Source organism: Manis javanica, chromosome Y (genome assembly GCF_040802235.1).
Source record: "Manis javanica isolate MJ-LG chromosome Y, MJ_LKY, whole genome shotgun sequence".
Taxonomy (NCBI): Eukaryota; Metazoa; Chordata; class Mammalia; order Pholidota; family Manidae; genus Manis; species Manis javanica.
The window spans coordinates 5988472-6007343 of NC_133175.1; the positions used below are offsets into that span (position 1 = coordinate 5988472).

General features: G+C 35.1%; 1 pseudogene; it reads right to left on the reverse strand.

The window, feature by feature from the left end:
• Positions 1–1934: 1934 nt before the first annotated feature.
• Positions 1935–18745, reverse strand: LOC140847585 (ubiquitin carboxyl-terminal hydrolase 9X-like; annotated as a pseudogene).
• Between the last annotated feature and the right edge of the window lie 127 nt (positions 18746–18872).

Below are 18872 nucleotides of genomic sequence, written 5' to 3' on the forward strand. Positions count from 1 at the left end.
AGGCTCTGTCATGCCTTACGGAGAAATTAGATTTTATATAAGCATTGACTAAGGATGAGTCATAAGGCTGGTAGACCTGAGTTCAATATGGATTGACAATGGATATGAAGTAAGGTGTCTTCATGCATATATGGATATAAGACCAGCTAATATATCAATAGGCTCATGAAAATCTGATCAGTTTTATAGGATCTAACCCTGTATTTCCTCTAGGAGCACTGGTTCAATGTTTGCTAACTCAGTGTGCACAATGACTTTATAGAATATAACTAACGTAAACAATAAGAGCTGCTTGTAAGAATGTGCCAAAAATATAATTTTGTTTAATGTGGGAAATTTCTGAATTGTCATTGCTTAGTTTTCTTTCCTCTAAATCCTTACACACATGGGCAAAGGGTGAATCCGTTTTCGCACAACAGCACAATGTATTTGAAATACTGAACTCATTGTTATTCCAATGCATATTTTGCCAATAATTAATTTTAATGTGTAGTCCTTAAGAATAAAAGAATAACCAGAACCAAAACCCACCACAGGACAAAATTACTCTCAAACCAAATTCTATTTGTGAATTAAGCAAAATAATTTCTATAAAACAAAACAGCAAAATATTCAATAGTACAGAATGGGATGTATCTTTTTTGTGGGATATTTATTTTATAAACTGGTTCCAAAATATTACACACATTCACAAGTTACCATTTCTGTTTAAATAGAGTATCAATTCGAGTTTCTTGGAATTCCGAAGCAAATGTTTATTCTAAAACAGTACTTCAGAATTACACTTATGAGAAGTTTATGTTTCAAACTCCACAACAATTGAGTTTTGGAATGGAAAAGGATCTGGGACAATTCTTGCCTCACGTAAATTGTTACTGACTAGAAAATCAGCCAGGCATCTTGGTGCAATGTTACTTCAAAACACTGGAATTCTGATGACATCCACTTCAGTGGTCTCCTGTAGAGACAAAATTTTAGAACCTTCACCTAATAATCTCTATCAGAAAGAAAACACATCAAATACAGTCTCCTATTATGTTCCATACATTCTTGCAGAACAATGTTCTGCATATTTATTTTAATATCTTAAAAATGCCTATTTTTAAAACTTCCATGTTTTTAAATCCCATCAAAGAATGTAATGTCCAACATTGAAAATAAAGAATATCTATAACTAAAAACTGCTTGTTTGTCACATATCTCCCCTTACTATAGTTTTTTTCTTCCATAAGACATAAAAACTCTTGGCGAACAGATCTTTTGGGGGTAAATTTCTCTCATTCAGGTAATTTTGTCCTCAGTGGCTACACAAACTTACAGTGTGACATCCTAAATGTTACCATTAGCATAATTACCCAGTTTTAAAGTATTGAAGTAGTAACAGAGCAATAGGGCAATGAAAAATACCCTGAAACAATGCTGTATACCAGTTTTTCCAGCATTATCCATATTAATTCAAGGGCTACTTCTCAGCCTTAACAAAGCTGCAATAACTAAAAATCAACAAGATACTACTGGTATGATTGATATGGATGAACTCTTTTGATCCAATTGCTATGAAGAAGATATACTGGTTGCAGAATGCAGCAGACGTAAGAAAAATTATTTTTTGTAGCTGATTCCTAATCCAAAATTTTTTCTTGCCTAAAAGTTAACAGACATTAATATACCATATACCCCTTTGCCATTTACATATTAGTACCAGCTATTTATTACAAAAGACTGTACACTTTCCCTTAAGTTGGCTTATATATTGACAGCAATCTTCTGAAAATGAAACTGTGAATATACCCTTTGTCATAAACAATTTTTCTAGTTTTAAATACAAGTCAGACACAGAAAAAGTTTGGACTGTAAATACAAGCCAGACACAGAAAAAGTTGGACTGTAAAGCCTGAGTGTGTAGTTAAAGGAACCAGTTAAATATGGGTGTTTCACTGATCCTTCACTTGAGATAAGGATACTTCTTCATTGACTTCCTAATTTTCTTGTGCTTGTTGACCAGTTTGCTAGTAGTTTTTCAAGGTTTGTGCTGCAGGCCCTGTATATGGCTGTCCATGTACATGATTACTCCGAGGTTGTAATAGACCTGTAGGTTTAACATTTCACATATCACAATCAATTAAAATGCATGAGCTGAAGATTGTGTAAAAGCAGATGTCTCCTATTTCTAGGAATTTCTCTTTAAAAAATACCACTCATACAGTAGTTAAGAAATCACTTAGAAGTCGATTCCTGAATTGCTACCAGTACCACTATGACAAACAGTGTTCTGAGAAAAAGCTACACATAAATCTGTGAGGTTATGACAGAATATGATTTTTCCCCTCACCAAGAAAGTGTTTTGACACTGTTTTTTTCACCAATGCCTCTGCTAACAGAATTGGTTCCTCTAAGTGTGGTCCTTGATTAGCCCCACCAACATCAGTGGGAAACTTGTTAGAAATGAAGTGTTGCACCACACTCACTCCAACTGAATGAAATATCTTGAACGTGGGACACAGCAACCTCTATTTCTATCAAGGCCTTTAGGTGATTCTCAGGAATACTAAATTTAAGAACTACTATCTTAAAATATGTGAATTGGTCATGTTTGTGGTTTAAATTCACGACCATCCTCCTAAAACTTATCCCCAAAATTCTTATTTTTGAATGAACATTTGATCATCTGTATTTCTCAGTGAACCATCTATTGAAAAATCAAAAACTTAATAAAAAACATTCTTAGTGAAAATCAATACTGCAGCAAAACCAATCAAGACTTCCTTTTCTTAACATTTCTTTGATAGTTATGAATTTTATGTTAATATAAAACATCACACATTTTTCTTAATTTAATGCCTGTGTAGTTGGCAGAGGAAATACCACATGGTCAGATAGAAACATGCTCTTTCAATCCAATAACTCCTCATCATTTTGGCAAGCTATTCTAGATAATCTGTTACTATGTAACATCACAACTAGTAAGTTATGAAAAAGTTAAGAAAAATAAATGCTTTTTAAGTAAAGCACAAAGAATTGGTTTAGGCAATAAAAATTTTTTAAAAATTCTCTAACTCTTATTTACCTGCTGATAGTGAGATCCAGATGACTTAGAATGTAATGGGGCATCTTCTGGTGCAGGGGAGTGATGCTCATCTGGGGCATCTTGGTCTTCTGGATCCTAACTTTAATTATTTAAAAGAGATTAAAAGTTTGATTATTAGAGCAACTTAAATTTATTTTCAATCTACCAGTGAGATATTTTTTTTAAATACTAAATGCTGCCATGTGTATTTAATGTTTTTTCATTTACTCTGATAAAATAAATTGCAATTAGAGGAAAAGCTTTAGATTATTCTAAATATGCTTTTAGACAGTTTCACAGAAACTTCTTCAAAATAATGAGAACAGAGGAGGTTAAGCTCTGTTGATTTCTTAAAAGAATCAATCAGCACTAAACACTAAAACCAACAAACTGGGAGACATATTCTTTGCATAGTAACATGCCCTATAAAAAATTATTTTCATCCATTTCTATTTGCTGTCCATTGGTGGTTTTTTTTTTTTTTTTTTTTTTTTTTACTTTCTCTGGGCACAATTCACTAGCTTTTCATGTGTCATCCTAGCACTATGTGACCTCCCTAATAAATAACCACTTGATGATATTTTATTGCTTTACACTGGATAAGACCAATTTTTATAAGTGTAGTGAGCATTACAAGTGTACGGTCTTCTTTCAAGTTCATCTGCAAGCCATTCCATGGCCCAGATCCACTTTCTTGTAAGATCTCCATTAAACTTCAGAAGAAATAAAACTATTTATGTAAAAGAATTTGAATAATTTCCATGTTAATTTAAAATTCAAATTCCATATTTTCATGATTCCAGTTACCACAAAACTTAAAAAAAGACTCACACCTTTAACATTTGGTAAGCAACAGGACAGTGGCTAAATAGACCAGCCACATATTTTATACACTGATACGCTCATTTTTTATTGTGATTTTTAGAGCAATGGATTATTATATCAATTAATCGATCTTGATGATCTGGGATTCCTTTAAGAGCATTACAGATTCTAAAAATGGGGAAGATATAAAAATTTGTGACAGGTAGTAAACATTTGAAGCCTACTGTGCACTGTTCAGCACACGGTTTTTTTGATGTCTTTATCTAATCGAGTTAACTCTCTTAAGCTTCAGTAAATTCATTTACTTGTTGAGAAAACAAGTACAAAAATAAAAAAGCAGCCAAATATCCCAGACTTATACTCAAGTTGGGAAGTTGGCTACCAGTCTGACCTGAGAATCTGAAGTCTTAAACTGTTATCAATCCAAAATGCTTTTGCTGTAAGAATACCAATGCTGCATTATTTTTATTGAAGTTATCTGCAAGTATGTCCTATCTTCATGGCTTGAGAATTGTTTGCTTTGAATCAGATCATTTTTAAAGATTGCTTCTTGGAGTGCAAAGTGAGTTTCAAGTGATTATTAAAGTGATAGAACTTGACAATACAAAATTAACTTGAAGTATCTTCCTTAGAATACACATATGGTGTGTAAAGCAATTTTCACTGGCAAGAGTAAAATCTGGTCCATTTGGCATTGACAATGATTGTACCTCAGTTCTAGACAAATCTCAGCATAACATTTGACATTGCCAACTTAAAAAGCAATTGTGGGCAAAAAAAAACAAAAAACCCAACTTTTTGCTTTGCAACTACCTGGACAAAGTTATCTAAACAAAAATCCTTTAATTTTACTGAATAGAATATAATCATATTACCAATCAAAATCAAATATGTGTGTATATGTATAGGTAGGCTTGTTTCGCCACAAGCACGTTGATAATTTTAGTGATTTTTCAGCCTAATCATTTCAAATAAAAAAATGTAATATGCATAGGCATTGTTTATTTTGAAACACTTGTAGTATATAGTTTTCCTCATTCTTCAGGTTTAATTAATAACGAAGTTGGCAACTCACTATTTCTGATATAGTATCATCAGTGCAACTGCTTTCGTATAACTTGCGATCAAATACTGCCTTGCCCTTCTTGTTCTGTTGCCTGTAACAGTGTCTGGCACATAGTAGATACTTTGTAAATGTCTCTTAAATAGAGTTTACTGAATAAAATAAACATTCGTTATACAAAACTTTTCAAGCTTGTGCTCATAATTCCCTGTCAATTTGTACTCAAAAGCCCACTGTTTCCCGCATTAACCCAGTATTTATACTTTTTCTATCACTTCCTTGGTAGAAAAACTGATGACTTTTAAAACATATATGTTATAGTAAGCAATGTAAGTTTAGAAGTTCTTTAAAAAAAATGAAAGCTCATTAAAATATATCCCTTAAGACTTTTCAAACTATCTCTTAACACTGAAATAGGTACTGAGTAATAATACATAATGGTGGCTTGGAAATTTTAAATTTTATTTTCATGACAACTGATTTTGGGTAATGCTATTTTTTTTAAGGGCCAGACAACAGTTGGCGCATCTTTATTTTCCTCCCTGGTTATCGTTCCAAAAATACGTTTCTCATACATATGGTGGAATTTAAATTATTTATAACAATGTAGTACTACAGTTAATCTCATCACATATGTTACCTTAAGTACTTGTATATATCAAGCAGTTGATATCATTTTAAGTAACATTTAAATTATGTCTTGAGAGCAGCATATTTCATCTTTGGAAAATTATTTCCAAACATGAAAATCAAAGCAAGATTGGTTTAGTCTATAGACATTCCATCCATAAGGAACCTACTAGAAATAAGTGAAGCAGATGTATCAGTATTACATATAGCAAAAACTAAAAAGATAAAGCATATGCTACAAATTAAAACTCAAAGGAATTTGCAGAAACAAAATACTGATAACTTTTACGCAATTTTAACTAATGTAAGAAAATCTTATTTATCTATTTTTATAAAAAACTGGAATATGAGTGCCATCCACTCACACACAACCACTTCCTCTCAGGAGGGTGTGCACTTAGGACTCCACATATAACCTGGGGCTGAACTTATGCCTTCACACCGGTTCCCAATGCCTCCACATCTTCCTTCATTCACTAAAATACTAGTTTCTAAAACTTCTCTGAAGATGACTCCTACAGAAGGTAATATTTGAAGTTTTAATACAGTTCAACTGGACAGTTAATTGAGAAAAGAGTTTCCCTTGCTTGAAGGAGAGTCAATAAGGGGTAAGACTGGGATGCTGACCTGTCAGAGTGTGACATTTAGCAGAGGGAGCCACATGGTGGACACAGATAGCAGTGATAGAGGACCCAGGTGAGAAGTGCTGTGGGAGCCCTCCAGTGGGCACTGGGAGCCCAGGGAAGGGCACGGGGGCTTGGGGCTGACTCCAAGGAAGCTGTGTTTTAAAGTGCGTTTAGAGGTCTTTTTCCATTATAAAAGTAAATTACCATTATCAGGTATTTGGAAAACATAGGAAAGTATTTAGAAAGAAAATTTGAGAGTATGCAACCCCAGGTCACCGTTATGGTTAATTTTATGTGTGTAAACTTGGCTAGGTCACAGTAACCAGGTATTTGGCCAAACATTATTCTAGATGTTTCTGTGAAGATATTTTTTAGATGAGATTAACATTTAAATCAACAGACTTTGAATAAAAGAGATTATCCACCCCCCGTAATGTGGAAGGGTATTATTTAATCCTTTGAAGGCCTTAATAGAAAAGACTGACTTCCCCGAAGATGCAGAGAATTCTGCCTCCACACTGTCTTTGGACTTGAATTGTAGCGTGTACTCCTTCCTGCATCTCCAGCCTACTCTGCACATTTTGGCCTTGTCAGCCTTTACAATTGTGTGAGCCATTTGTTTAACCTTAAATCTCTCTCCCCTACCTCCTCTCTTTCTCTTTTTCTTATGCATCTCCATCTTACTGGTCCTGTTTTCTCTGGAGAAATCTAATACATTCATGGTTCATTAAAAAATTTTTTTTCTGCACCTTATGGCTAGGTTTTTGTTTTATTCTTTCAGGGGAATTATACATTATTGTCACCAATTTTATGTTTAATTGTGTATTTCCTTATTTTAAAAAATGTATTATGTCTCTATTATCTTCCTTGTTAATCCAGTTTTAATAATTGTCACTTAAGCAGACCCTCAATGTGTATGAAGTACATAGTCCATAATTTATACTTTGGTTACTGCTATTTTGACAATACTAATTTGCTTGAAATCTATGAAGTTGAATTAGGTTGTAAGAATAGAAATAGGTTAGCATAAGCATAGCCATCTTAAAGGCCTAGAAGCCATTTTCTGAGTATGTGACTTAGAAAGAAAAACTGGAACTGGGTAAGGCCTTGAAAAACAAGCTAATCATGAACACCAGATGGTGGGCAGCTGTGGCCTTTAGTCAGCTAACCTTGGTCAGCTAATCCTACATACCAAGCTTATCGTGCAGAACCTCCCTGACAATTGAGGAGTGGTCTTATCTTGCTCCTGCCTAACCCCAGGATGTATGTCTTGCAAGAATAATGTGCAGCTGTGGAAAATTACTATGAGTTAAGTGTTTTGAAAATGCTATATAAACCCTTGGCTTTGAGTGCTCGGGGTCCTTGTTGAGACCTGCTGCATCGGGCTGACTTGGACCTCAGCTAGCTAGCTGAATAAAGACTTTGCTTGAATTTACATCTCTATGCCTGTGTAGTTTGTTCTCTGGGGAAGCCTCGGAAGCCTGGACCCTAACATTTGGGGGCTCATCCGGGATACGAGCAGCTTCCCTGAGAACAAAGGACAGCTGGAGGCAAGGTCTAATTGTCCGGACGGGGCAGTGTAATTCGAGGGTCGCCACCTTGTGTCTGCATAAATCCATTATAAAGCGGGAGTCGCCATCCCGTGTATGGTCTCGGGTTAGTGGTCCCGAGTGAGGAAGTCCGGGCTGGTAGTCCCGGCCCCCAGGTTAGCGACCCTGGGTAAAAGCCCAGGTAACCAATCCTGGCCCAAGGGTCCGAGTGACTCGGCCTTAGGAAGGCAAATCCGATCGGCAGAAAACTGGCGCCCGAGGAGGAAAAGATCGAGCTCGTCACCCTGCGGCAGTCCGAGTGGACGCCCTTCAGGAGAATTACGAGAGTTTTTGAAGACCCTGAAAGTGGTGAGTGTGGTGCGCACCAGAGTGAGAGAAGGACCGGTCCGAACGAGTGCAATCAGATGTGGTGTGTGTGTGCTCAGTGTTATCATTGACTGTTTTACTGTGTTTTGGTTTCGGTTTATATTTTTTTGCGCTTCTCATTTTAAGTTTCCTTGTTCTAAGGTTCTCCTGCTCTCTCCGTTCCTCCTTTCTGCCACTACATCATTCCCCGCGGGCACGGGTCGGGCAATTAAGAGCCATTAGGGCGCCCGCCGCTAGAAGACTCCCTTGACAGGATAAGGGGGTCACAGCCACGAATCCCAGATAAATTCGCGTCCCCCGTGGAAGGAAAACTGTGCAACGACAGGCACTCGTTCACAAGCAAATACAACAGTCATTTTGTTTGAAGTGGCATCTTCATCCTTCGCCTTTGTCTCCCTCATATTCTTTTTCCTTCTTTCTCACCATGAGACAGACTCAGACGACCCCCTAAGTGTGTAAATGAATATATCTTTCTACCTCCGGATGGTATTAATGAAATTGATTAAAAGACAAGCGCTTGTGAAAATTGGGTATTCTAAAACTTCCAGAAAACCTGATAAAAAGTGTTAAGCATTAATGCTAATTTGAGTTTGCCTGAGGCGGGCATGTCCTTGTAGTTATCAGCTGCCTAAATTTACCTGAGGTCATTTAAGTCATGTTATCTGCTAAATCTTTTAAAAATAAAATGCTTAAAGGCTTGGCTTTGTCTAACATTCAGTAAAGGTCTTGTAAGTAATCTAGAATAGTTGTTACGAATGAGTGAACTAAATGACTGAAGCAAGTGAACCTCTTTTTAATTGTGTGTTACAGTGTGTATACCTACCTACTGCCTGAGAATCTTTGTAGAAACCTAAAACCTTAAAGTTTTGCTAAGTTAAGAAGATATACTCTATGAGAGATTGTGCTGTAAAGCTCATGGTTACAGAAATTATAAAATGTGTTCATAAATTTGTCAATCTAAAGAATGTTAGTTTAACAGTTTACAATGGCCTGCTTCTCGGTGTTCACTGGAAATTAAAGTTTCTAATAGTTTTAAGTTTTAATTAAAACTACTTAAAGTAATAAAACATTTCTCTATGCTAAAAAATGTATGTTTTAATAAGAAAAAGTATAAAGAATGAAAAGTCTTCTGCATGCTAAAGAATGTGTTTTGTGATAAAGAAAGTAACTCTGTTCTAAAGTACAGATATTTATTTAAAGAGAGAAAACAGCGTGGTGCCTTTTGTTGTGGAAGACCCGCTCAGCCTGTTGCTTTGGGGGGGAGGGTCAAGATGTTTAGAGATTAAGTGAGATAAACCCAGTCAAGCCGCAGGCAAGCCCAGGCTAATTCTCACCGGCTTATGTGCTTGGGACCATGGGGCAAATGAAGAATAAATTATTATATTCTTACAGATGTAGTCGTGCCTAGTGAAATTAAAGCAAGTGAGTCTTGGTATCAAGTGCACAGCAAAATTAGAATCTCATTTCTAGTTAAACAGTTTTCTTTAACTGTTAGTCTGCTCTTAATGTTGAAAGATCAAAGCAGTTTCTCATGCTTAAAGTCTCAGTGAGTTGCCAGAATATTTTTTAAAAAAATGAAATCTTAATATTAAAAAGACTAAAAGCTAAAGTTTGTTAACAACTGTATAAGCTTTATTTGCCTTTGAAATATTTTGTTATTGAAAACGATTGCATGGCCTGAGAAATTGAATTATTTATTCCATATATTTTTATAAGTGGAAAAATCTCTAACCAACAAATGATTAAAGTTGTTACTGATTATTTGTTTTCTTAATTTATCCTCCTAAGCAGAATGGTAACAAAGCTTTTTCAGCTGATTAAATGCACTTAGTTAACAAACCAAAATTTATTCTTAAAAATTAAACTAGAATCTAGACAAGATTATGTTTCTCCCAGAAAAACAAGTTTCACTGTAAAAGTTTAAATAGACAAACATGTGACCACTTTTGAGAAAGGTTGTAATAGATTTTTTTGACAACCACCAGGTCTTCTTGTTTAATTTATATGTTGTATGTTTTTAAAAAAAAAACATGGGGGATGAAAGGAAAAGAGCGACACATAGCAGCAATTAACCGGAGAGTTCCGCTTTATTAGAGAAAGGTGCTAAGTTATATAGGAAGGGGCATGAATTGATTGAGGTGTCACTTCTATGGAGCTGGTGGTCAGCTTCTATGGGAAAACAAGTTTCACTGTAAAAGTTTAAATAGACAAACGTGTGACCACTTTTGAGAAAGGTTGTAATAGATTTTTTTGACAACCACCAGGTCTTCTTGTTTAATTTATATGCTGTATGTTTAAAAAAAAAAACATGGGGGATGAAAGGAAAAGAGCGACACATAGCAGCAATTAACCGAAGAGTTCCGCTTTATTAGAGAAAGGTGCTAAGTTATATAGGAAGGGGCATGAATTGATTGAGGTGTCACTTCTATGGAGCTGGTGGCTGTTGGCTAGGTGCTGAGATTGGGAGGGGAGCGAGAGGTGATTGGGCTTCAGGTGGCGCCGGCGGAAACCAAGGACCCCGAAGAGAAGCCAGAAGTTTGCCATCTTACTAGTAGTAGTCCTTCAGAGGACTCTTCATATTTTTTAATGCAAATGATCTTAGAGTTTTTAATAGAATTTGCATAGCAGCTTATATCTACTATTAAAGAGTAAAACATTCTTGAAGCTTTCAGAGAAGACCTGTAGACTTAAGCACTTTCTCTGCTTTTTTTGTATCTGGTCTTGGACACTTATGCTAAGTTAAAAAAAAAGTGCTTTTACCTCTAGTTAACTCTGATATTTTCCAGAGGGCCCCTGGAACATGTCAGAAGAATTTTTTCTCATTAGAGAAAGTATTTGACTAATTTGGCTTATTTATCTGATATATATATATTTATTTACCAGGAAAGCACTGTCAAAGAGAATGATGCTAAACTTTGTTACTGAATGTTTTGTATTACAGAAATATCAGCATTTCCTTATGTCAACTGTCTTACAGTAAGCTCTCATCAGATCTTTAACCATTGTCATTTGTAAGTCTTTTGTCATTTATAGTATTATCCCTAAACTGGTAAAGAACTAGATTTCAGCAGAACAGGTATTAGTTACATAAGATTACATAAACTAAAGAAAATGATTTTGGGTCTTTTTGTTTCAAATGTTGCTGATAAAGTGTTTTAACCTTGTTCTCTTAAACTGACAACAGTTTAGTAAATGACTATCTTTATGAGCAGAATTGAAACTTCCTTCTCTCTACCTGATCCCTCCAGAGTTTAAAAACTTTCAGTGACTGTTTTTGTATTCCATGGCAGTATGTTTATTTGCATGAGTTCAATAAGAATCTGCTTTCCTTGTGAGAAGACTACTTAAGAACACTGGTTATACTGCCAGGGCTTTGACTGGAATGTCATACCAGAGAGACATGTGCATGGACTCAGATGTGAACAACTTTAAGGAACTAAGATTGACTTTATAAAGCCAACAAAGCCCCTTGGAAGAACTGGCCTGGTACCTTGCTTACAGAGTTCCCAGCAGCCTTACCAGGTGAGTAAAGAAGGTCACTTCCTGGCAGGTTCAGAGACCTCGAGAAGAGAAGAATTCATCCAAATCTACAGGTACTGCAGGCAAAGCCTGATGGCAAGTCTAGCTTGGCTGTCTAGCCTCAAGAGGCCTTTAAAAGTTCAATCTGAAATTCCTTACAAAAAGTTCCAGCAAAGCATATTTAAAAGAGCCTGTGTAATCAATTGCTCTTCTTGCTGCACTTGTGCAAATGATCAAGCCAGCTGTTAATTATTTTCTTAACCTAGTTACTTCTAATAAAAATGAGGGTGATTTTAGAGAAAAGTATTGTTTCAATAACTGCAGCCTCCAGAATAGAAAATCCAACTCCAGATGTTGCTACATAACCTAATAACACAATTTGTTTTATCTTGCCTAGAAGCCACAAAACTGCAAATAGTAATAGAAGCGCCAGCCTTCTGAAGCCCTCTCAACTGACCAGTAATAGAGACCTAGCTGCACCCTTTACTGCACCCCCTTCTCAGCACGAAGCAGCCAGAGCGGTCATCGCCCCTTTTCCCTAGCAGCAGCTAGAGTCCCTATCTGTAGAAAACAAAGACCGAGACTCACTTTATCCTCTGCAAGTAGGCAAAGAACCTGCATTGAGAGAGTTCCTAAAACTTACACCTCCCTCTACAACAAGACAGAAGTAATCAGCACCACCCCAGCTTATTCTAACAAGTAGTAAGCCCGCCAAACCGGAGTCACTCCATGTGTTACCTTTATCAAAGAACGCATTAGCACCGTGCAAATCATAGTGTTGAGACAGAACTATCAGAGTGTTAACCAAACAGATGACCCCTAATTTCATGATTGAAATAGATACAAGAAGAAGAGGGGAATGTAAGAATAGAAATAGGTTAGCATAAGCATAGCCATCTTAAAGGCCTAGAAGCCATTTTCTGAGTATGTGACTTAGAAAGAAAAACTGGAACTGGGTAAGGCCTTGAAAAACAAGCTAATCATGAACACCAGATGGTGGGCAGCTGTGGCCTTTAGTCAGCTAACCTTGGTCAGCTAATCCTACATACCAAGCTTATCGTGCAGAACCTCCCTGACAATTGAGGAGTGGTCTTATCTTGCTCCTGCCTAACCCCAGGATGTATGTCTTGCAAGAATAATGTGCAGCTGTGGAAAATTACTATGAGTTAAGTGTTTTGAAAATGCTATATAAACCCTTGGCTTTGAGTGCTCGGGGTCCTTGTTGAGACCTGCTGCATCGGGCTGACTTGGACCTCAGCTAGCTAGCTGAATAAAGACTTTGCTTGAATTTACATCTCAATGCCTGTGTAGTTTGTTCTCTGGGGAAGCCTCGGAAGCCTGGACCCTAACAAGGTAACAATTTGAAAACTAAATAATTCAAGAATCTTGTATATTCAGTCCCCCTGAAATTAAGTGATCTATCTTTTAGGCATTGTGTTCTTATAAAAACTTGTTTTAGCTTTTTCTAATAACTTATGTGACAGTATGTATACATATTTGTTTCCTATATTAAACTATTTATTTCCTGTATTAAACTGGTTTCACCAGTGAAACTCACTGGGTGAATTTTAGTACAATGAACACACATGGGAGGAATTCTGGGAGGAATTCTGAGGCCTTTTAGAAAGCTAACAGTTCTAAAAACATATTAACTCCACATATACTAATAAAACTACTAAAATGCTGGGGATTGTTTTCAGAAAACAAGTATTACATAGTATAACTAATTAAGAAAATGAGTGTAATGTAATCCTACAATATTAACAGAACTTAAGTATTTAACAAGAAAACTATATTTTTCTTTAAATAAATTAAAGAAAAAACTAGTATTGAGTATGAAACAACTATGAGAAAAGAATTAAAAATGCCCTTATATTGTGATGGGTGCAATGCCTCATTCATTTTTATCATGTCGTCGTTTTTCTTTAAAGTTAACACATTTAATTGAGCTTCAAGAAATAAGAAAGTATTTTGCTACTGGAAATTTCATTCATTTCTAGAATCATAAAAAGTGTACTTACTCTGGTAACAAAGAGTGTTTACCTGAGAGTCTGCCAGGAATCGTCAATCAGTAAAATCTGCAAAAGCATATCCAAATATGGCCAAAGTTCATAGGTGTATGAGGAGGTAACTTAAACATGGGTATAGTTGAATTACTTATTTAAAGGAATAGTGAATCAAATTATAGACATTTGAATGTTTGTTTTCCTTGAACCTGCCAGAGAAGTTCACTGAGGACAGTAGATGAGAACTGAGGAATCTCCCAGCAGCAAAAATGAAGCTATCTGATGGTTTCCTCTGAGTCACTACAATCTTCAATAATTTTCTTCACGTAACCTGTTCTCACAAATAAAATGTCCTCCACATTCTTCTGAGTTGGCGTTATAGGCTGTGATAAATTAGGGTCACCAAAAGGATTGGGAAGAGCAGGATTACCTAGAACAAATTTGTCACCAATGAAAAGACAACTGATTTCTTCACAAACTTATAATACTGGATTTTATTTCAAAACTGACAGATTAAATTCCTAAGCACAATAAAATGATCAGGCAGAGTTAAGATGATAAAATGCAAAAATAAATGCTTACATTGAAGGAGAAAAACCTAGTTAATATTCTTAATGCAACCATTTCACATATAAGGAATTTTTATCATTGTAAATTATAAAAGGTTCCCTTTTAAATATGTGAGAAAGTTAATTTTTTAAGATATAATATAACCAAAGCATGGATCTTCACTGTTTTTCATTTTTATAAATGTTCACAATTTTAGCTAAGTACTATATAGGAATCTAAGATTATTTTTGAACTACTGAAGAAGGGAGCATTCCACTTTACCATTGATTGAAAACTGCATCCTTGATGAGACATTGCAACAGCGGATCAGCTGAGCTACTACTGAGTATAACTCACCTAATTCAGCATATTGATACTTGATTGGAGGACCTGGTCCTTTATCTAAAGGCACAAGCATAAATGTAGCAGATAGATTCAATTTCAGGAGCTGTGTCTTTTCTGTCATACTTGTAAAAAAAGGAGAAAAATAATGTGTAGGAAAAACAGAGAAACAAAAACAATTAAAATGGCAAGTGCTGTATTACTGAAAAAGTAATTAATATAGCCACATACTGTTGTTATGATTAAAGCTCCTCCCATTTATTTAGATTGCAGAAATGCATATGGAATGCAGAAAAAAACAAAATACATTGACTTAGTCTAACTATGGAGTAGTGATCATGACTCTGGCATTCCAAATACGGGCCCTAAGGGAAATGTACCTTTTTTAGGACTGAGAGTAGGGGGCTACGATAGCAATTCTCAACAAAGAAAGATAATATGATAAAAATAATCTAAATAAAATGAGAAAAATCTTTTGTAAACCTGCCTCCTCGTCCACTCTCCTTCGTATCAAAGAAAATTTTTGAGGAAAAAAAGCACTTAGATTTGCTGTTTGTAATTTCCTTATTTTCCCTTCCTCATGCTAATTTAATTTGTGTCCTAACCTTGATGGTCTGAAGTTTAAGAACAGCTCTCACACTTAACTACCTTATTGTTCTTGAAACGCTTTAGCTTTGTATTCCCTTGCCTTATTTTATTCTACCTCTCTTTTTTGAAAATTTCTTAATCCCAATCTACAGTAATGAGTGTCTTTATGTATATTTCAAACTTTGGAAATCACACCGTTTTGTGGTATCCTTTTATGTCCAACACTGACAAAATTTAACCTGCTATTCTTCAAGTCACACCTTGGATTTGGTAAAACTCATTAGTAAAGTAGCCCTTTCATCCATGGTGGTTACATTCTAAGACACTCAGTGGGTACTTGAAACTGTGGATAGTACTGAAATAGAAACCAAACTTGTGTGTGTGTGTGGATATAAAGTATATAGATGATGAATATAGATCACACACTATATACACATGCATATAAATGATGAAGTTTAATTTGTAAATTTGACATAGTAAAAGATTAACAGTAAAAGGACGTAACAATTGTACTGTAATAAAGCTGTAAAATAAGGTCTCTCAAAGTATTTTACAGTACTCTTCATTCTTCTTTTGATATGAGATAATTAAATACCTGTGTGATATGAAATGAAGGTGAGTGATGTAGGTACATGACATATTGTTATGCTTCCCATTGACCTTCTGATGCTATGTCAGAAGGCAGATCAAATCTATGGCTTACCTGGCTGAGGTCAGCTTTTGGTAATTGAAATTGCAGAAACTTTCCAAAACCACAGATAAAAGGGAACCAATGTATGTTAAAATGGTTCTCAATACCGCCATGGTTAAGCACAGACTGTAACAAGGCTTGCCGAGAGAGCATGATTACAGCATTTTGCGAGTTCCTTCTGTTATTTTCAGTCACAAATTTGCTTTCAATGTCCAATGAGCCAGGTCTTTCCATCTACCATTTACTCTGTTTACCAACCAATTCCTATACCACTTTCTCTAACAAGCCTTTTCTTACTCTCTAAGATATAGTTTAGATATTCCTGGCTTGTATTTAATAGCACTTTGCATTTTCTGTTGCATCATGTAATTCTTGTAATCCATTAAAATTCTTCATATATTTCTGTATTCCCAGGACCACAAAAAGAGTTCACAAAGTCTTATTTGACATTCAAAAAGTTCTATGAAGTTTTTCATAAGGTTGGTGTTATGGCATTTCTGGCAAAACCTACCTTGAGTAGACATGGGCTATCTTTTCACTATCCATTACCCACTGATTGCCCAGGAATGAAAATTCATTATACATCACAGAAATATTTATATGATTGACTGTAGGGTGCTGATACATACTTTTTTGTGGATGTCACATGTATGGCAAATGCACTCTTTTACCTTCCTAAAATCTAAAACATTCTGGAACCTAAACCTGTATCTGGCCATAAGGATTTAAGATTAAGATGTTCAATCTATACTCACTTATGGCAGTGAAAATTGGTATCAGATTATATCAGGGGCCAGTTGTGAGTAGTTTATGAAGCAGTGTTAAAAATGGAAACTGAATAAAATGGGATTTCTTTAATCCTTAAATTTGTAGTTTTGCATTAAAAGGGATTAAAACAAGGATTTTATTTATATTTGGCTTGTGTAAGTATGCTAATACTTCAAAATTTCAACAAATTTCGAAAAAATATGCTAATTCCTTGAATCACTTCCTCATAAAAACCTGAAAATATTTATTGCAAAACTCGTGTCTAGACTACACCTCAAGAAATTAGGAACTGAGTTGTTGGGACACCAACACCGGAATTCCTGACAGTTAAATTTAGAACTCAACTATAACACACTTATTCTTTCCCTTTTTAATAAATTAACAATAACTTAAAACAACACTGAAAATACTGCTGAATTTCTTATGTACACTTTTGGCTATGCATCCATTCATTCAACTGTGACTGAGTACTACTATGCCAACTCCTGATCACAGAATTTTGCAGTCTAGTTGGAGAGGAAGACAAAAGTACTTAAAACTACCAAAATACAATGGTGTAACAGCATAATGCAGGGTAACTTTTTAGGTAAGCATCTGAAACCACAGAGAAGAAATGCTCAGATGCTGTGAGAAAAAGCAGGTTCCTGTAAAAAGGTAATTTTGAAAATTGTAATTTTTAACTGATACTGGTTTCAACAGAAGAATTTAAGAGAATAATGTATGTAACATTATCCCTGATTTTAATTTATCTTCATTTTAGCAAAACATATGTACAGGCCAAATTCATGCCTGACAAGCACAAACAAGTAGGATCTTTTTCAAAAATACACATATCTTTCCTTAGCTCTAGAAATTTTTATTTATATGTGTGGCATGTGGCCTGAAAAATCAGTAGTTTTTAAAACAGCATCAAGAGATAAAAATAAATTTAAGACAGTTTCTGAACTTTATCAAGGGAAAAAGATACCAAAATACATTACTGTACAAGATGAGAAGTGCCATTAAAGAGTTATACAGAAAGTGTGAAATGGTTTTAAAATTTTTAAGTATGGAATACCACTTCTGTCTAGAATATATTAGATCTCTTCACTTCAATTAAAATGCTTTCATCAAATATGATATAATACAGTAAACAGAGTGAGAAGTTCTTACATAATTGGCATGCACTACAATGGAATGAAATACTGCTGTAAATGATGGCCATGCTCTGAAACTTCCATTCTCAGGAGATTTAAGACTGCCTTTAGTAAGCTGTCACTCAGGCTTACGTTTTCACATGCCTGTAAAATACAAAATATTTTATTGGCAACAAGCTCATATATATAAAGCTGCATTACTTAGAAATGTCAAGAGAAAAATTATTAAATATAGTCTCAGAGAGGGAATGAAGAACTGAGGATTTCACTATAGAAGCTTTATGATGTTGAAACTGCAAAAAAAAAAAAAAAAAAACCTATGTGGATAAAAAGGTTACTTGAAGATTTAAAAGTAGCCATTATAAAAATAAACCTTAACTGAACATACAATCGGAAACCTGACTATATAACTGCAAGTAACTGAATAAAAAGAAAAAATTTCCCTTATGTTTTAAGTTGCCCAATAATCATTATTCACTAACATGAAATACTTTTAATCAACTCAGTAATGCATGCATGTATTATGTTAAACAAATATGTTTACTTTTTTGACCTTGAGAAAAAGAGACTTTATTCTTATTGCGTTATTAGTGAAAAGATTTCAGTTACCTGACTGGAAAGTCCCAGAGCTGTAAAAGATGAAGGGCGAGGCCCATCTTGCAATGAAAATTGTGCAATAAATACTACAAGATTTGCAAATGCAACCCTCACTTCTGTACTAGGGTACTCCAGAAGATATTCAGAGAAGCGATTCAAAATATTAACAAGAACGTAGTGAGCAAACCAAAAATGTACATTCTTGCTGTGATGGAGTAGAATTCATAGTGCATCATACCTAAGACAAAAAAATATACGAGCATCAATTTTATTGGCGTTCTATTTTGATGGCTCCGGTGACCCAACAGGTTTCCGTAAACCAAAAGGTTGTTCTTTACGACTAATTAGGCCTGAGACTTAGTCTAGTTCCATGATTACAGAAATGAATTAAATGAGAACTTGTGTAGGTAGATGCAAATCATCAGACTCTACCTGATCCAGCCATATTTCCTTAACAAGTATTCTGAAAGATGCTGAAAATAGTTGTGAAATCAAGGTATACCAATGTCCCCGTTATTTTTGCAATCAAAATCTTAACCTGAATAGTAT